Source organism: Anabrus simplex, chromosome 3 (assembly GCF_040414725.1).
Source record: "Anabrus simplex isolate iqAnaSimp1 chromosome 3, ASM4041472v1, whole genome shotgun sequence".
NCBI lineage: Eukaryota > Metazoa > Arthropoda > Insecta > Orthoptera > Tettigoniidae > Anabrus > Anabrus simplex.
The window spans coordinates 180,907,960-180,929,639 of NC_090267.1; the positions used below are offsets into that span (position 1 = coordinate 180,907,960).

The following is a 21,680-nucleotide window of genomic DNA, read 5'->3' on the forward strand; positions in this document are numbered from 1 at the left end:
TCGCAAGGTGCGTCTGTTAACATTTCAAGCGCTTCCAGATTTTCTACATGAGTGTCTGTCTAGGACCAGCTCTCTACTCCGTAAAGATGAACATTTGGCAATGTCAATTTTCATTTTTAAACTCAACGTGCTATTACAAAGAGCATTTCTCGTCCTACATAATGAAGTTCGGGTTTTATCTACGCTTCTTTTTTCTATGGTCATATCCCAAGTTTTCTGGATGGGAATGTATGTAATTTCATTTACTCTCTTCAACAGAGTTCCATTTGCTGTTATCCCGAGTAATTCAATAGGTTCTTTACTGATGGCCATTATCTTTGTTTTTATGGTGTTTAGTTTTAAGCCCTATTCTTGACATACTTCCGTGGTTCTGTGAATAGTTGTAGTTCTGGTCTACTGGCAATGGACATTTCTTATTCCGTAAATACAGCGTTTTATTATGGGAGACAATGCATCAGATTTTTAAAAACATATATAAAGGGCACATTATTGGAGTTTAATCTACGATATGTGTTTATACAAATTTTAATTTTAATATGTAGTCACAAAAGATGTATTTTTCTTACAAATAAAAGATGAAATATATTTCATTGAAGTTTAACATAGAATATGATACAATTCATTTCGGAATAAAAGTGTGCGGTTAGCCATTCATCAGTAACGTAGATTATTACTGTTAACCAAATTAACAAATACACGTCTCTGTTGAAAAGTACTTTAAAGTACTTTAAAGAATAAAATTCTTCAATAATAATGTTCTTAGATGAAATACGGTAGTGACATGATCAAATTAATTGAGTGAGGCCGATGAGCTAGATGTTAGGCCCCTTTAAATAAGCATCATCATCATCATCATCATCATCATCATCATCAAGTTAATTAAGTTTCGTACATGGTTTACTGCCATCGCTTTGCTCTGCTAGTGTTCTATGTTCTATCCTACTTGAGAGTTGGTCTGTACGTCTTTTCACTCAAAGTAGGCCTACCCGACTCCGAACGGGAACAATACATGGTACTATTTTGATACCTTTGTTAAGATCATATATTCTAGTCTCCTACATTCTACAACAAAATATTGCTGGTGTTTCATTTTTGAAGTTAGAAAACAAACTGGGCCACCATGTCCCTGTGCTCTGGTGTAAATGTACAAGATTATGTTCAATTAAAGTGGCCACTTCCTTAACACTTCATCTCACGCAGCATTCTCGCGTGTCGTCCTTACTGGGCTATTCCACGTTTGGGATATCGTTAACAACCTCATGGATTAAGGATGTGCGAAGTCTGATAACCTGAGCAGCTGTGGTGGATGTGCTGGGGTGTGATCTATTGTCACTCGGGGCTAAGTGTTTGAGAATTATATCGGATGGTCGGGATTGGGATTTTAACTCGCTCCTCCCAACTGTTCTCCCAGAATTGGACATTCCGCACGAGACCATATGAAGAATTTGAAATTCTGAGAACAGGCATGAATCGGATTCGAGACCAGTCTATTGATGCAACCATGTAGATAGCACTAAACAAATCCTTCCAGAAAATCAATCCTGTGAGTGGAGGGACGAATAAATTTACAGTTTCCCTGCCTGTCGTAAGAAGGGGCAACCCTCCTTCACTTTCATCTTTTCTATCCGACTTCTCTAGATTAACTTTTATTCTCTTCCACCCGTGACGATCCTCTTGCGAAGATTAGGAAGTATTTGATTTTCGTTCCTTTTAAAGTTCTTTTCTTCTACATTCATTCTTTGAACGTTAAGACGTCTTCCATTTTCTCCTCTGATTAGAGGAAATCTCTCCATCAAAAAATATCATCGCCACCAATTCAAACATACCAAACTGTATGAACAGTGCGAAATCAATTTAGGAAAGAAAAATTCGCCCAGAACGTAGAAGATATTAGTTTTAAAATACTAATCAATGCACCAAACGCTCGTCAATGTACAGGCAATTGAAGAATATAACTTCATGAGTTGCAAATTATGAATTTTTTACTAATTTAGATTTAATTTCTATAGAGACGAAGTAAATATATGAATTATTTTCCAATACAAGATTTAGCTATTAGGCTATTTCTTAGTTTAATTTCGGAGCAGTCCTCGCTTTACTTTCGCTCCTCTTGTTAAAAGCCCACAAAGAACTTTCTAACCACTTACGATGAAATAAGGAAACGCCATAACTAGTCACTACAGTATCTTCATAAATCACTCTCGAGTAGACAAACAAGAGAAATAACAAAACTAACTCGACATACGACAACATAAGTAGGAAATTCAATGAAGCAGATGAATCAGCTAAACACATGCTTTTCGAATGCGAGGCGCTGGGTAGAATCAAGACTCTCCACTCTAGGACTACCAGGTGGAGAGAAAAACTCCAAGACGCAATAAGAACAACCTAAAGCTTTGTGAAGGGAGCAGGTATATCTAGGTGGGTATGAAGGGAAAACATGGAAGCAAAAGGTCTTAGAGGTCGACGCTAATTAGGAACCAATATTTAGAGGCCCCATGAAGAAAAGAAGAACTCGACATACACGATATCGTACAATATTCCCTTTTAATCGATTACTGAATGAGTATCTGGACAGACTGACATATAAGAAAAATAAAATAGCTACCTTATGTCTCCCTTTAACACTTTATCACGCACAGCATTCTTCAGTTAAGGCTGCTTAAACAGAAGTAGTGTTTGATCCTTTTCCAAAATCTGTACAGATATTCAAGAAGAGAATAAACAGGAACAGAGAAAATAAATGAAATGTTAGAGGGCATTCGACCAGTGCAGGTTAATGTAAATAAAAAATGCGTGTGAATAAATGAATTCCATACCCTGGTCTAAGGAGTTTGGACAGCCAAAGTAGGGGACTGCCTGTAGGGGTGAAGTACAGTGGGGACTTCGAGGGCCCTAGGACCGCTACGGTAGCTGTGAGGACCCTTCAGGAACTCTGAAAAATGGTGGCAAAAGGGGCTCCGGTTAAGACGCAGCAGGTCGTTATGCCACTTAGGTTCCAGAATGGGTAAAAAAAAAAATGTATATTTGAATCTTATACCAGTTGTATAGTATCATTTGAAGTAATTCCACATACTGTATATCAGTTGACTATATTTGTAAGTAGTACAGGAGATATTGTAAGTATAATTTTGTAAACAATATAAATTTATTAAGGATGGGCTGTGTGTTTAATAGAAAAAATTGTTGGAGTAAATTGTATAATATTGTATTATAGGAAAATTTTCTTGTTAATTGAATATTTAGTGCTTGACAATAATGTATTTTAGTGTACCATTTGCCACCGAGGTAGACACCTCATTTGCAAATAAAGAGATTTTGATTTGATTTCTAGATCTTCAGATTCTTATCTCTCCAATAACTTCAGGCTAACGAGGGAGTAAAGCAACGTTTTAGGCAAGTTACGTTGCTTATCTTTCAATTCGTGTCCTCATCCCGAGTTGGTGCAGTTCCGTGGTGCTGATTATCGTTTTAGGGTTAGCTCCTTTTAGGCACATCCCCAATGGAGGTAAGCTGGGTGAACAATTTTAACCATCCTGTGAACAATTTCTGACAGTAGCGGGAATCGAACCTGGACCAATAAGGACGGCAACTAGATGCGCTAACCGTTATGGTACGGAGGCGCACACCTTTCATCAATGATGCAGTAAATTAATCGATTCTTACAAATTTCTGCACAACCTCTCAATGCAAAAGAACTAATTCTCGAGTTCAGATAAGATGTTACACTCTTAGAGTGTAATCCCCTGTGGGTGGGGGCGGTAGAATAACACCTACGGTATCTCCTGCCTGTCGTAAGAGGCGACTAAAAGAGGCCCCAGGGGCTCAGAACTTTGGAGCGTGGCTTGGTGACCACGGGTCTCTTAGCTGAGTCCTGACATTGCTTCCACTTACTTGTGACAGGCTCCTCACTTTCATCTATCCTATCCGACCTCCCTTGGTCAACTTTTGTTCTTTTCAGACCCAACGGTATTACGTATGGAGGCCTAGGGTGCCTTTCATTTTAACGCCCTTCGTGGCCCTTGTCTTCCTTTGGCCGATTTCATTTTTCGAAGTGTTGGACCCCTTCCATTTTTTCCTCTCTGATTAGTGTTAGATAGAGGATGGTTGCCTAGTTGTACTTCCTGTTGAAACAATAATCACCACCACCAACAGCATATATTCTCCTCGAACCTCCTCGCCACAAGCATGGAACAGTCAGGCAATTGGCCACAACACTCCCAGGAACCTAGTTAAACAACTCAACCATTAAAGTACAAGTATATGCTGATGGTGTATCAGTCATCTTAAGTCACCCGGACCTACTCAATGACTTGAGGTCCATACTTCAAAGTTACCAACACCACTCAGGAACACTGATTAACATACACAAACATACAGAATTTTTCCCATCCCGACATCACGGACAACAAATACAACATCAGTTTAGGTCCTGAGTATCAAGTTTTCTACGAGTTACAACGAAAGGAACCGGCTGTGATAACAGAAATATTCATGTATTTGTATTTTTGTTGCCAAGTCCAAATCAACGCCGAGCCACGAGAAATTGGCTAAACAGAATTTAATGAAAATCGGTATATAGAGTCGGGGAGTAAGATACTACAGTCTAAGCTATAAACAATTTAATTCACACTGGATGAAATGGTAATTTAGGGGAAGGTGCCTAAAATTTAATTCTTAAATACCGGTACCTTTGTTATTGGTCCTATCGAAAAGTACTACATAACATAATAAATTTATAGAGAATACAATTTTACGAACATTTATGCTTTATTCAGTTTTACCGTACCGACTATGATAAGAGTGGTATTTGAGAGTCAGAACAAAACTAAATGTGAAGGCCTACAATATCGAAAGTTCATAAAATTGATCAACAATAACATTAAGTTGACCCCTGTTTGTTGTGATGTTCTTTGTCTCTTACGCTGTCACTCATCTCCGATAGATGGGATAACTGCTGCATACCGAGTATAATAGGCTGCCTGAATATTGGCGGGAAATAGCAGGGGAGTTAGGTAACTTTCTTCTCTAGCATACCATTCCTCTGGTTCATACATTTTCTGATACTGCTGGTACGTATCACGCTGGTTCGATCCCTACTCTGACGCGCTGATTGGATTTATCAATGTGTACAATTAACGGAATAATGGCAGAGGCTCACTTATGACCCGGTCTAGAATTACAATTTCGGCCTATTCCAAATTATAGCACCACAATTCACTAAATAACTCAAAATTCAACCCTGAAATGAGCCGTCTTAAGAAAAGCTTCTTCCTCTTCACTTTTATTCAATTTACATTCACTCAAATTAGCAGGCAAGAGGGGGTTTCTCCTCTGGCTTAGGGGAAAAATTTGCCACCAAGTTGGATATATCCCCCCCCCCCCCGTCAGTGCAGTGAATTGAGATTTTCCAAATCATCGGCTACTCCTAGGAAACAGAGAGTAAAAGGGCATAGTTTTTGCCTTGACAATATGAGACTCTCCATTCTCCGCCCCTCCCCTCTCCCACCACCCGCAAAAATAAAAGTGTGTTCACGGCTCACGGCTGTCTGCGGCCTGGTCATTCCAGCTCTGGAATTGAATTGATTGGATTGGATAGATCAGTGTGCACAATTAACCGAATAATGGCAGAGGCTCATTTATGACCTGGTCTAGAATTACAATTTCAGCCTATCCCAAATTATAGCACCACAATTCACTAAATACCTCAAAATTCAACCCTGAAATGAGCTGAAAGACTACTCAATGATAATCGTAAGGAATAACATTATTATCACAATGTGAAGTGAGTTTATGTACTTCGCAAACATTGAAATTTCATATTTATAAAGACAGACTTCATAAAAGTGTGATATACGTTTGTGTGATTCATTCAATTGTAAATTCTTGTCATCTAAATACTGTTAGATCGGCAGCGTACTACTGTTCGTTAAGAGTGAGAAGTGTAGTTTTTGATTTGATCAAGCATTTGATATGATAGCATCGCGACATTCCCACTGGCGTCATTGTAATGACCTATGTTGATTTCAGTTGGGAAAACCACTAAGGCAGTCTTTCTGAGGATGTAAAACGGCAGGTGGAGAGTGAGAGTCTTTACATTATAATAAAAATTCCCCAACTTGATAGTGACTGATGGTAGGCAAGAGGGCCTACCATTACAATGGTAATACCCTAACCCAGTCTTCACATAAAAAAGGACGTTTGGTGACTTCCCCGTCGCGTTTCCAGGGTAACGTTAAGAGGTATGCAATTTATTACAATCTTACAACGAGCACACAATCTAATCTAGAATTCTGTGTACAATGTAGAATTCCGTAGCGAAGCACGGGTATATCGGTTAGTATAAATACAAGCCTACTTTTTTTTGCTACTTGTTTTACGTCGCACCGACACAGATAGGTCTTATGGCGACGAAGGGATAGGAAAGGCCTAGAAGTGGGAAGGATTAAAAATAAAGCATAGTCAATCATGTGACAGTTCCCTCTAAGTATGTCTGAGCAAAATTTCATCAAATTCCGTTCAGCAGTTCAGACATGACGCTTCAAGGAAGACAGGCAGGCAGATAAACGTCATTTCATTTTTATACATTACACAGAATTAGCATATATAACTGCGACATCCATTCTGGAATGTTATGATAAGTTGGGTGATAATTAGGGCAGGAGTGGCGTTACGTTAGGACATGTACTATAGGCGCATCTTCCTGGAGTTGAAATGGAAAAGAAGAAAAGACTACATCAGGGATAGCAGAAGATGGTACCTGATTTCACCTGTGTCCTGAATTCTAGATACACGCCAAACGGGTCATTATTATTCTCTCAAAACCTTATATTATGCCCTCCTAAAAAAAAGTGTAATTATACCCGCTAACAAATAATACGCTTTACCAGATTCCAATCAAATGCCAGATTAACTGATACAGCCAAATCTAGCACAATGGTATAGAAATATGCCGGCTGGGGAAGCACATCGCACACTTCCGGTGCAATGACGAATTAATATAGAGAATTATAAAACCGGGTAAGTCCCGTTCTCACCTTCACCTTTTCTAGCACAGATTTCATCCGGCGTAGTTCAGATTTGACGTTTAAATCAAATCATAGAGGAACATGCCATAGTTGTCAAATACAAGTACAGTATATCTTCTGAAGTGCTATGATCACGTCGATCTATTACACCTCAATCTCACTATATACTGTATATAAACTCCGAGTGATAGAATTAGGCACGAACTCAGTTGCATAACCGGAATGAACACAAAAATGGTCGCTAATCCGGAAATATCCACAAACTAATTATCATTTCGCACGTACTTGGTCGTGCTAGTAGAAAGTGAAGAGAGCTCCAAAGAAGGTATAGCAAATATTAACTAAAAGTACTGTTCATAGCTGCGAACGAAAAACTATCGCAGTGTTGAATCGTGCAAAGGGAGACCTTAACTGCCTTCCTGGAACGTTACTCAATATTATCATAATATGAACTTCAGATCGAGTGATAAATTCCAAATCTGGGCGGTGCACTATAGGAGCAACTTTCGCTCACCGCGAGGCCCTCCATCCTTTTCCGGTAAAACTGACCTACCACAGCCAAACGATAAACGACTACAGGCGGAAGGTAAATCAAGGAAGACTAGTCTACAACATAGGAGACACAGGCTGGTAGATGCCACTTTCTCTTTTCACAAAGCAAGTACCAATATGAGCAATAAGACGATAGTTTATGTATACAACACTTCACAAACAGAAAAATTCCCCTGCCCTCAGAGACATTGTGATGAAGATAACCATGCGATAACGAGGATTATTTTGTCGTTCGTTTAGCACCGCCCGGGGTGTCACAGGATTACGTCGAGGTAAAATCTGCGGGCGTGAGCAACGTGACTAAGGCTTTGATCTAATAAAAATAAAAAATGGAAGGAAGAGTATAAAACCAACGCGCCTGATGATTGCAGACCACTCAAATGAATTATGGAGCAACTGTTTAGTTATGATCTGCCTTGCAAGCTTTCGATTATTGGAAACAGGATCCGCACAAATCATGATAGATGCGGTGATATACTTTTAAATTGGGATAAGGTGCCTGCTTCTTCAGAGTGTGATTGCGGGAATGACAGACAAATCATCCATCCATTGCATCGTCCAAGAGTACCCCTTGAGATCCTATCAAGAATGCTTAACTGAACTCCTGAATGCAACAAGTGATGCAATATACTACATATCTTAACTGGATATTTGTTTGCAATTATTTAATTGTGACTGGTTTTCATTTCTATTCTATCATTACTTTCAATTACACGAGTTACACTAATGCGTTGTATTGACAAGGTAAGATTATGCGATTTGATTAATAATTGTGTAGGTTAATTCGGGAACAGCTTCTTTCCACCACTTACTACAAAGTATTATAAATGATTTCTTAATCAAGATGATGCCCTTATTAGCGCAGGTGGTTTCTGATGTATGCACGTATTAACCAAGCACGGGGAAGTACTGTATGTCGCTAGTATACAAATTTCGCCATTGAGTATTCGTAATGAAAGCAGGTAATGAGCAGGATACAATAAGTTCCATTTCTGGTTTATCCTTGACCTCCTTTGGCAAGTAGCTAATTAATATTATCATATCACATTACCAATTGACTGCTCATGAATAAAAATAATATAACCTAAAACCTGGTAAATGGGCGCCAGGTCACCATCGTATCACTTAACTTTCATTAATAATAATAATGATGATGATGATGACGACGATGCTTTAGGTTCTCTCCATAACCTTCAGTAATGAGGAGAAACTAGGCATTATTTTAATTTACGGCGAATGTCACAGAAATGCAAGCACAGCTGTGAAATCGTACGCTGAACGTTACCCAGATCGACGGTGTACTTCACCTCGTACCACTGTCAACATCTGCACAGATCTCGTAGAAAAATGAACCTGAGCTCCCAGATCACCTGCAAATCTGGTATTCTGTTGTTGGGCCTTACCTAATACCCGCTGAAAACAATGACTGAGAAGCATGGAACTAGGCTTCTAAACACGAAAACTGATTCGAATAGGCCTCAATTAAAGCACAATTTCTTCCCTTTACGACTAATTCTTTTTCACGTTTTATAATCTTCATACACCACTAAAAGAACACATTACTTACACGGACGGTTCACAATTATGAAGTACCGAGCGAGTTGGCCGTGCGGTAAAGGGCGCGCGGCTGTGAGCTTGCATCCGGGAGATAGTGGGTTCAAATCCCACTGTCGGCAGTCCTGAAGATGGTTTTCCGTGGTTTCCCATTTTTACACTAGACAAATGCTCGGGCTGTACCTTAATCAAGGCCACGGCCGCTTCCTTCCAACTCCTAGGCCGTTTCTATCCCATCGTCGCCATAAGACCTATCTGTGTCGGTGCGACGTAAAGCTACTAGCAATTATGAAGTGCAAATTTTCTGCGTTGGCCAAGCTATGAGAGAGTGAAAGGGAACTCTTCTCAAATCAGAATATTACTTCCTACGCATTACGTACTATACAAGAAGGGTGTCTCACCGAACTCTGCGACCTCAAATATTTTCGAAATGAAACACAATGTGAAAAATCTAGTTTTAAATTACGACGAATGTCACAGGAAAACAAGCACAGCTGTGAAATGGTAGGCTGAACGTTATCCAGATCGACGGTGTACTTCACCTCGTACCATTGCCAACATCTGCACAGGTCTCGTAGAAAGAGGATTCTGGGCTCCTAGAAAGCGTCAATGTACAAACAGGCAACGGAAACGAAATTGCTGTTCTAGCTGCTATAGCATACAATCCGGCGGTGAGTGTACGTCAGATTGACCGTGGATCTGAAATAAGCCGCGGTAGTGTGTGGAGAATTTTGCACAGACGTGTCATCCGTTTCATATGTCACTCCACCAAGAACTGTACGGGAATGACATGGTAATGTGAATCTACGGAATATGCACTACTGGTCGGTGTAAACTTTCCACTGGCTCTGCGAGGTTGTTCATCAACGACAGTGGAGTGTCAATGTTTGGTGCGGTGTCATTGCCTATAGTGCTGTAGGTCCCTATTTGTATCAGAAAACGTCAAACGAACAGCGACGCGCATCTTCAAGACACTCAGCCCCTTCTCATGGACGACGTCGGATTGGAAACGAGTCAATCAATGTGGTTCCAGCACGATGGGTGCCCCGCACACTTCACACATGTTTCCAGAGAAGTTGTGAACGCAAGGGTTCCAAATCGGTCGATCTATAGAGTGTTCCTGTGAGATGACCCTCTTGGTCCCAGGACTAGACGCCATTAGACTTCTTTCTCCGGGGAGCAGTGAAAGATGATGTGTATCAGGAACCCCCCCCCCCCAACGACACCAGAGAATATGCAACCACGCATACTGAGGCATGTGTGACAATATCTACAGAAACACTACAATCTCTGCAAATCTCTCTTGTTCACTGTCTCCAAAGGTGTATTGATGCAAATAGTAGTCACTTGAACATCTCCTGGAGTGACACAGTTTCGTCAGATAATACGATACTACTGTAGTTATTTGTGAAGTTTTCCGTGCTGGATGTAATTTACAAACACCAAGGTTCTGTGAGCTATAGCTCACTAGCAATTGTGTTTAGGAAAGTAAAGCGAAGTCTGTTACCGGTATCACTAATTGTACCTAGTTTTCAGTTCGCAAGACTAAACATATACAGTCACTCGCACACATATTCGGCCACTGATAAAATCCGCGAAAAAGTGATGACAATAACGCACCCATGAGCCGAATGTGAAAGCAAATGTGTCCAAGTTATGATACTACATTTGGTTGCTTAGGCCGAAGAGGAATCACGGAACACTGATGTACAGTATGCTGTAAAAGAAAGGCCATAGTGGACATGGGTGAAATGACACGCCTCAAATATATTCGGTCACATGAAAAGGCCGGGATTGCCGTTGTGTTCATTGACGGAGACAGGGCAGATAGCGTTGCAAAACGTTCAGTTCAGGAGTGCGGTGTCGCGAGACACGTCGTGCAGAAATCATTTGCTGCAGTGTTGCGGAATGGTATCAAATGGGGTGCAAAAGACAACACAATACCACTTTTGAAGAACGCCAGGTCGTGATATTCCATCGTGCTTGAGGTAAATCGCACAGAAAGATATCGCAGATGCTTAACATACCCAGAACAACAATTGGAGATATAATAAGACGATGCAAAAATGAAGACAGAATTGATTCAATTCCTCGGACAGGCAGACCAAGAAGGCTGACACTACGAGAGGAGCGGTTGTGCTTCAGAATGGAAAACGAAATCCGAAAATTAGTGCTCCGAAACTGGCAGCAGCTGTTTTAGAGGAGTGTGGAAAGAAAGTGGGTACTGATACCGTGCGAAGAGCACTGCGAAGGAATGAGTTCTTTCGGAGGAAAGCTAGGAGGAAACCATACATTAGTGCAGTAAATAAAAACAAGCGGCTAGAGTTCGCAAAAACCTTCGTACGCAAACCCAGTGCTTGGTGGGAGGATGTGTTATTTGTTGATGAGTCAAAGTTCAACGTCTTCGGGTCCGATGGAAAGCAATTTGTGTGGCGGTAACGTCACGAGGAACTGAGAACAAGCAATTTACAAGCAACGGTAAAAAAATTGTAGTGGAAGAGCAATCGTGTAGGGATGTGTAGCATCGAACGGGGTTGGTGCACTGAGTTTCATTGAAGATACTTTGACAAAAAAAGGGGGTATTTGGCTATCGTCAAAAACAATTTGCGACAATTTGCGGAACAACTTGGTATACAGTGTATTTTCAAGTTCTACCAAGATATCGACCTCAAACACAAGTCGTAACTTGTCAGGGAGTGGCTGTTGTACAACTGCCCGAAGGTCTTGAAACTCCACCACAATCACCCGACCTGAACTCCATCGAGAAGGTATGGAGTAGAATGAAGGCAGCTCTGCAATTGTGGTGGCCAAGTTCCTTCAGAGACTTGAAGAGGAGACTGCTACAAGAATGGGCGGCATTAAGCCCTGATTATATCAAGAAAGTTATCGCCAGTGTGCCGAATCGACTGGAATAGGTCCTAAAATATCAAGGTGGACCTACAAAGTACTGAATGTGTAACATTGTTGTGAATTATGCGAGTTTATGTTGCTTTTTGTATAGTGGCCGAATATTTTTGAGGTGACACTGTAATTATTGCTTTTATTTAATGTACGACAGAGGGCATAATAATGACTGTCAGAATATTTCTAATTACATCACAATGTTTGTAGAACGTGTTACTATGTTTTTCTACATGTTTCGTTGTATTTAACGTTATCATTATAGTGTAAGAATAACTACCCAATAAAAGTGTGTGAAAAATCAGACTGGCCGAATATTTATGGGAGTAACTGTATGTTCCATTTTTAAAAGTGTAACCGTGTTGAAAGTGATATTTGTTTAATTTTCTGTATTGTGCAAAACTTCCCATTGTATGAGCCTTCCCCCGACATGGGTACATTCCTGCGTAAATAGATTTTCCATATTTTGTTTCATTTCAAAAAAACTTGAGGTCACACGGTTAGATGGGACACACTGTGTATTTTTGAGGAAACCGGCCGTGGGGTGTAGATGTTCAGTCACTTCCTACTTATGCTCAAGCAGGCGGATCCTGTCCTGGGGCATTCAGAAGGTAGTTAATGTGTTTCGATTTTCAGCGAAAAATTATGACACTGCTGTATCTCATGAGATATTATTATTATTATTATTATTATTATTATTATTATTATTATTATTATTATTATTCAGTCCCGAGGTATAGACCTACGGGTATCTTGTCTGCCTCTTAAGCGGATGTCCTGAGTTCGATTTCCACCCAGTCGAAGGATTTCAATTATGGACTGAGGCCTGGAACGGGTTCCATTCAGTCTTGTGAAACCAACTGAAGAGCTGGTGATATGAGAGGCAGCGGACCCGGTCGTGGTACTCCAATATTTGAAGGCCACCTAGCAGGGTAGCAGTCGTCTTGGCAGGTCAAGGCACTTAATGAGCTGTTGAGCCACGGGTTTTATTATTATTATTATTATTATTATTATTATTATTATTGAAAGAGTAACATGATTTCTAACCCCATGTACATGGACCTGCAGATAGTGTATTTCTGTATTTTAGTCAGGTGACTGGCATTGACTCTATTTAATTTTATATATTTCCATCCACCAAACGCAGCCCATTATTTCCTAACCACGAGACATGTTTTACGTCGTGTCCCTTTTCTCTGGCTCTCCCAGACCAATCCTCCACTCTAGAAGGTATTAATATTCTTGTTAATTGTTTTCTTTTTTGCGGCTTATGGATGGGCTCATCAGCCCTGTAGACATTTATGGTTGGATTACGCGAGATTTCATTACTGTGATAGTATTATACAGATTATAATAAAAATGACTGCAATTGCTATTACTGTAGTTTGCAGGAATTAAGAGTTGAGAAATGCCGATGATGATGGTTGTCATAAGAGGAAAAATACTGAGATTGCCACGATTGTAACTGAAGTCAACACTCGTACTATAGGTAGCCAGAATGGTTAAGACGTTCTTAAGCCATGTTATTTCTCTCGCAACAATAGAGTGCACGATTTTCCGGCTCCGTTATGGCTTATACAACTTCAGGATATCTGCGCACCTGACAGCACATTCTATTACATCACAAACATACCACGCACGCTGTTTTTAGATTACCAACACGTGTTTAGCATTGCAACGACTGTACAGGGCTTTGCAGTAACTGAATTCAGAACAGCCTAATAGGCTCTCTCATTACATGGCCACTTTTACTTGCATATTCAATATCTTCGAACATGTCGAGTCTACCCAATACTGAAAATCAGAAATTTCCCCGGGGAAATTATTTAGAAAAAGACAGAGTTAAACACTTTCATCCAAAAGTATCATGAACTTAGTAAAAATTAAGAAATGATAAGTAGTTACTTCAACCTCGTAGACTGTGATATCCAAGATTCGAAATATAGCTCAGACGGGACATACTCAGGTTAAACTACACTGACAGCAATGAAACTCGACAGAAATCTTTTAACAGATGCTACCGAACACTTACGTAGCACGCACCTCACTGCAAAATTTAAACCAGTCGGTATGTTATTGTTAAACCATTTATCGTATATCGGCCATGTAGGAATAGCTGGTTCAGGTAAATGGAGAAATAAAAAATAGCGACAAAGGTTCAGACTTTTCGCGAACAGTACTTACACTTGCGATCTACCAATACTAAGTTCCAGTGCTGGAATGACTTGGTCACAGACAGCGCTGAAGACTATTCTGCTGTGTTCAGGTCAGTGTATTCTCATTTCTATCAGCGCCTCCAAAACACGGATCGAATAGCGCAAATACTATGACGGACCAGAGGGTCAAGCCAGTAATCAGAATATGTATGATCCACAGCAATAGTAAGATACGATAAGATAAGGTAAGAAAGAAAGAAAGAAAGAAAGAAAGAAAGAAAGAAAGAAAGAAAGAAAGAAAGATATCTTAACTCCCCAGCTCATCCTCGCCAACACTGAGACAAAGACTGTTCTACCTGGCGAGGTAACTGTATAAGATCGCGCATTATGCAGATTTCCGCTCACAGCCCGCTTTGAGACAGAAAATACATTGAAGTATCGAGACCAGTAACCTTTCTACTATCGGTACGATAAAAAATGTATGAGGCATGTAAGATAAGAATTTACTATTCCTCATCTCTTGCTACAAAGGATCCTTCGGAAAGACTAACCTTAACGACGGCAGGATGTGGGAAATATCAAAATGTGTATCTATTTTCCTTACTAATCGTCCTAAGGTCAGTTTATACTGCGCACAAGTTCGAAAAGTTTTGTTCTGTAGCATTTACCGATAGGACCGGTGTAACGGATATATTTGAGAATTACTTTTAAACTTTGTCCTAAACTACCACTTCAGCCAGCGTGCATAAAATTAAATACAGGCTAGACTGTAGTGTCTTCTCCTCTGACCTTAAATAGTGATTTCCATTAAATTCTGTCCAACCGTTTACTCGTGATGCGCGTATATACACACAGACAGACATGACGAGACATTTTAAAATGGCATTTTCTTCTTATTTTGGAGAAGGCTAGCACCGAATAACAATTTTAAAAAATTCCGACTAAAGTACAGATAAAACACTTATTTTTTATAATTTTTTAGATAGGTAAGTGATTGTGCGCATCTTGGCCTAACCCGGCACGGCACGGCAGTCAGTCGGTTTCGACATTTTCCGTACCTAGGTATTTTTTAAAAGTAGTTTCTACTTGTATTCGTTACTTTTGACTAAATGTAATTCTTATTCTTTCCAGCAAATGCAAAAGTGTACTTTCCCCTCAAGAGGTGAAGGCTAAGCGATGATACCAATTATTTTGTACAGTAAATGAGAAATTACTTGAAACGCTAAACGTCACTAACTAAAAAATTATCAGGAAAAGTAATTTTAAGAGTTCCAAAGTATTGTATTTAGTCTCATTTAGTGATGATAGCCACTTAGTGTCTCAAAGCTAGAAAAACACAAAATGAAGTAATATATCTTTCCTTGCAAACTTTGGTAACATTCCAACCCCATCTTGCCAGTTTCCTAATGACTGGCTTTCTGTTAAGTAATGTAATGTTACCGATTACTTATTGAAAAAGTAACTTGTAATTTTTGTCATTAAGTAACATATGTCTCAGGCAACTGTAACCCTTGTATTTCCATCACACTATGCTTAATGATTGGTAAAATTTATTTCAGCTTATCCCAGTCGCTGGAACCACGCAGGCTCATTTTGAGTTTTGGCCAGAGGTTCAAGGCCGGATGCTCTTCCTAACAGCGCGTGTTTTTTCACGCGGAAGTGGCAAACTGCGATCGATCGGAATTCGAATGCCGGCCGTCAGGGCTAAAAGCCAACAGCTAAGCCACTGCAGTAATTACACTCCCCTGTCCCCTTTTGCATAATTAAGGTGCGTCCATACCAATAAGTTTTCGTTAACTTGATTAATAAACACTGTTAATGAAATGTTCATGAACATTTTTGTATGTTAATAAATAAAATAGCGTGTTCATTTACTTTTCGAGGAGGTTGATGAACAAAATTTCTTTAACCTTTGTGAATTAAGCTTTTCGTTAACATTTCGTATTTTCGTTAACATTTTGTTTCGCACATGCGTAAGGACGCAATTACAGCACGCAGATTCGTAGCGCGGAATACGTTCTTATTTCTTCTAAAAATTGACTATCAAATCGCAAGCGAAAGTTCTAATATACAGTACCTTTAATTCTGTATGATATTCTTTTAGCTGTGTTTTAATGTAGTTTCATTTCCAGCTTCGCTCTTCGCTGAATAATCTAACCTCCCATAATCGCTTGTATATCATCAAAATAATACTATCCTAACTAGGTAGGTTAAATGAAGTTTTTCTTTATTTCGAACCTTTACCAATTCCTTGATATTGTTCTACAACGCTTCAAACACCTCAGACACAATAAAATAAATTTCTTGTTTTGATACTCTAGACAAATGTGTATATAAGTGAAATGTCACCAGTTGCTAGGAATCTATAGTCTATCTATAAAAAATAAAAAATAAAAAATAAAAAAATAAAAACCTGTCATTTGTGGAGCTGGCTTTCCGATAATCTGTATCATTACTTGCAATTTCAGATCCAATATTACTGTCAACAAGAACTGAAAGTCATTCTCAAGATAATTTTGAAAGCCTGCTGCATCAGGAATTAAAAGTGTTCTTTCCAAACTTAACTCTACTCGCCTTTCCAGTATTTTTCTTTGCCACAGTTCGCGTCTGCGCTTTTCTCTAATTGTACTCACTAAAATAATGAAAGCTGCAGCTGTAAGTATTTTCTTCTTTCTGCTAAGTCTTCCCAGCCTAAACTTTGTAATATTTTTGTAACGATACTCTTTTGTCGGAAATCGCCCAGAACATATCGAACTGCTTTTCTTTGGATTTTTTCCAGTTCTTGAATCAAGTAATCCTGGTGAGGGTCCCATACACTGGAACTATACTCTCGTTGAGGTCTTACCAGATACTTATATGCCCTCTCCTTTATATCCTTACTACAACCCCTAAACACCCTCATAACCATGTGCAGAGATCTGTACCCTTTATTTACAACCCCATTTATATGATTACCCCAATCAAGATCTTTCCTTATATTAACACCTAGATACTTACAATGATCCCCTAAAGAAACTTTCACCCCATCAATGCAGTAATTAAAACTGAGAGGATTATTCCTATTTTTGGTCGATTCTGCGTTGAGATTTTCATCTCAAAAAACACGTGGCATCAGGAAAGGTATCCGGTCTTAAAACACCAAGCCAAAATCCAACATGAGCTGGGATGGCTCCAGCGACCTCAGAAATACACGGGATAAACTGAAGAAAGTTCCCCCAGGTAGGCCTACTACCAAATGTTCAACCTCGTGATGTGCATTTCTTCCGACGCTCGCGGTGTTCGCAAATATTGTATTGCAAGTTTTTTTTAAATTTCTTCATTTCATTTTAATGATTAGTAATAACGCTGTTGACATGTTCCAAATTTCAACACTACAGTTCTTCGGTTAAAAGTTGGAATAATGATAATTACAGCTGAGAACACTTGTTGCTCTAATGGCTTTATTCAATATGTGTGATCATAATAATGGTTAGTCCACATCAAAGTTAATAAACAGTGTTAACGAAACAAAATTAATAAACAATGTCAATGAAAACATTTCTTCACATGTTAATAAACTTTTGTTAACAAACTTCTTCAACATTGTGTCCACACTAAAATAGATATTTGTGAGGTTACAACTGATAGGGTCAAGAAGATGAGCTGCTCGACCAAGTGGTATGTTCCGAGCTGTCAGCGGAGTGATGGCGTGGACTGACGTTAGTAGACGAATAAGTTTGAGTGGTGTCTTTAAAAGTACGAAAGATCACAATATGAAGATTAAGTTGGAATTCAAGACGACAAATTGGGGCAAATATTCGTTTGTAGGAAGGGGATTTAGGGATTGGAATAACTTACCAAGGGAGATGTTCAATACATTTCCAATTTCTTTGAAATCATTTAAGAAAAGGCTAGGAAAACAACAGATAGGGAATCTGCCATCTGGGCGACTGCCCTAAATGCAGATCAGTATCGACTGATTGATAGAAACGGTGTTGAAGATACTTGAGGTCAGTCTCTTGTTGTCCATTCTATGTGACCGTAGAAGATAAGCCGCCTCCTTCTCATGTTGATGGTATGCTCTCTAAATGTTGGTAAAGCTCATTGTTATGCTTGATTCTGTATTAACCTCCCTCTTCAATGGGGCCCATGATTTTTTCAGGATCTTTCATTCTTTCAGTTACAAATTCCTGAGTTGTCCCTTTTTAGCCATGTTCAAGCATTCTGAGGCATACGGTACGGAAGGTCTTACTACGGTTTCATAGTGTCGAAGTCTGAGGCGATGGGAAAGGGATTTGTCTAGTTTGCGATAAAGAGAAAGATTAGCGAGTACTGCGTGGATTCCAACCACTACAATTTATACTCAGACTCTCTACCAACTAGGCTACAACATCCCACTGTCGGAACAGCTCGCATAACCTCCACTTAGCGACGAGGTATGTTATTAACAGGTTAATCGGAGAAACAGCAGATCCTTTACTTTCTATATATAAAAAAAAAATTCCTGAATTATTTGTTGTTTGTATGTTATACGTCGATTTAGAAATCGGTTCTCAGTGATGTCTACACGCCAGATACTATGTATGCTTCCGATTCATGGTCACTAATGTAGAGATTTACTCTGATTACTGGGTCTCTGAAGTTGCAGTTTTCTCGATTTAAGCCTACACAAAATTTTGTGCGGATGATTGTACGAAGATTGACATGGGTAAAGGGAAACCACCATCAGTCTCACAGAGCATACAGAAAGGTCTAGAGAGATGATTCCAGATACCAGTTGGTACACGCCGATGGCGGAATACGAGTACGCCGCCAATTACATGAGCCCGGCAATGTGCAGTTCAGGCCAGTGGTAGTGGCGCTATCTTCGTATGGGGATTATTCATGCGGGATAAAATAGGACCCTTAGTACATCTGCCAACGTCCTCATCGGTGAACGTTCTAGGAATCCAATGTCAAAACTTGTCTACTCATTTGTTCGTCTCTAGTTCCCTGCAGGAATCCTGCATATACAAGACAATAAAACGGCCTATCGCTCCCGAATTGGAGCCGATTGGTTCGTTTAACACTCCATGGTCATGAAGATGTCCGGCTCCATGGCTAAATGGTTAGCGTGTTGGCCTTTGGTCTCAGGGGTCCCAGGTTCGATTCCCAGCAGGGTCGGGAATTTTAACCATCATTAGTTAATTTCGCCGGCAGGGGGACTGGGTGTATGTGTCCTCCTCATCATCAATTCATACTCATCACGATGCGCAGGTCGCCTACGGGTGTCAAATCAAAAGACCTACACCTGGCGAGCCGAACATGTCCTCGGACACTCCCGGCACTAAAAGCCATACGTCATTTCATTTTGTTTTTTAAATCATGAAGATGCTTGCCTGGCCCTCAATGTCGCCCGACCGCGATCATATTGAGCAGATCTGTAACCCTATCGAGATATATGCCTGACCAGGAATCTGTCCGACCAATCCCCGTGCATTATGGGAGACTGTGCAGCGATCATAGATTACTGTGGCTGCCCAACACATTCGGTGTGTTGTGCAGTCCACACCACGGCGTGTCGCTACTCGTTATTAGCCTGGTATCATTATTTGAATTGCTCATCAGTGTGTTTCTGATCCTGATATGCTTCATTCTTAAAGGATAACCAGTATCAGTAGATTTGCCTATATCACTCAACATGCCTGCGTTCACCAGTGAACAATTATGAGACATGGCAAATAATACGAAAATTTCATACAAAACCACTTTTGAACTGTTTATGGAGTCCGCATATTGCTTTAGATATTCAATCTATTTCTAGTCCATTTAATAATCTATATAATATATAGAGGAAAAGGTGGTAATATGGACCCCCACTTTGTTTCTTAGCTATATCTTTTCCAAATTCAATAATTCTTATATGAAACTTACTGAATGTACACCTTGAAGTGTTTTTTTATTAAATTATAAACCAGTATCAATGATGTTGACATGATGTTAACATATTAATTATTTTATGAAATACTGACCTTTCGCATCAAAATAAGTTGTGCTGGTAATATGAGCCCCTTTTATACAAAGCAATATGGTTTTAAATTTTCAGGCATAATACTAACAGTTATTCATGAAAACATCACTAATTAGACATCAGGTTGTTTAATTTTAACTTTGTATTGTGCAAAGTATATAACAATTCAAATTCAAAATCAACAACACACAACAAAATTACCAAAACAAGAGTAACGTTCTGAAATTTGGTCTATTTGCAGAAATCACAAACATATGCCTCTCTCTCAGCTCCGCCACATTCATTGTCTACCCACATTTCGCACACCAGGCACTGGACCCAAAGTTCACCCTTCGTATCTTGTGAATACTTCCCGTCACAGAACAGGCACTCTGCATCTTCTCCTTCCGAGGGTATAACACCCATTGGCACGTCAAGAAGTTTTTTTAATTTTTTTTTTTAATTTTTTTTTTTTTTTGCTTTACGTCGCACCGACACAGATAGGTCTTATAGCGACGAACGTCAGGAAGTGACTTCCCTGAATCCATATCTGAAGCATCAGACTCACTTCCTGATTCTTCTGGACTTAGCATCCGTTTTCTTTTGCAGGATTTTGCATTGTTTTTGCCCCTAACTGTTTTAACTGGCGCTGTATTCTTTGTCGGTTTTTGGTTCTGTTTCTTACTCTGTGCACGTTCTTGTAGAACAGCTTTGTAAGGGGAGGATGTTATTAATGCTGCCTTGGAAGGTTTTGGACCTTTGTTACTCAGTTTTCGTTTAGGTTTGGGGATAGGCCAAATATCTTTTGGTGAAACAGCAGCTACAGTACGTGGCAAAGAAGAACCCGATGGACCAGGATCTTCTACAGTTGTGATGGCAGGTTTTTTCTAGATCTCACTTCTACCTTTACTTTCTTGAAGAATTGTAGTGTCTACAACTTCGGCAAATGAAGGAGCAAAATCTGCGTCATTAAACACATGGCGACTGCAGGGATAAATTCCTGTCACTTTAAATCCATTTACAGCAATTATTCCAGTCTGGCACCGCAAATAAGCACTTCCCACGAGCTCTGAATTGTCGTATGGTCCAAGCGGTCGTTCATTATGGCGCATCCAGAGTCGTATATTCTCACTATAGTAGTGCTTAACCCTTGTCAAGGGGCTGCATCTTCTGGGTTGAATGGGGAGGGGGCTAACGATAGTCACCTGATTGTCTCGAGCAAGTTGAATAACATCAATGTTCTTGGTGTGTGTATTGTGTCCATCGAGAACAAGAAGAATAGGAGCTTTGGCTGATGGCTTAGTTTTTTCCACAAAATGTTTCAACCAATCAAGTGAATAAATTGCCTTGTATGCAGCCAGATGGATGGCATTTTCCAATTCCACTAAGTGGTGCCCCCTTCATTAGAGTATCTGTCATATTTTTCCTCAGAAAAAATAACATACGAGGGACAAATGTCCCTCCAGCACTCATGCACAACACAGCCGTTACAAGAGATCCCCTCTCGGCAGCACTCAGACA

The 21,680-nt window shown here is 39.8% G+C and overlaps 1 protein-coding gene across 1 annotated transcript in view; it reads right to left on the reverse strand.

The window, feature by feature from the left end:
* Positions 1-21,680, reverse strand: part of LOC136866120 (centrosomal protein of 135 kDa) — a 670,869-nt gene that overhangs the window by 272,167 nt on the left and 377,022 nt on the right. The window lies entirely within an intron of this gene.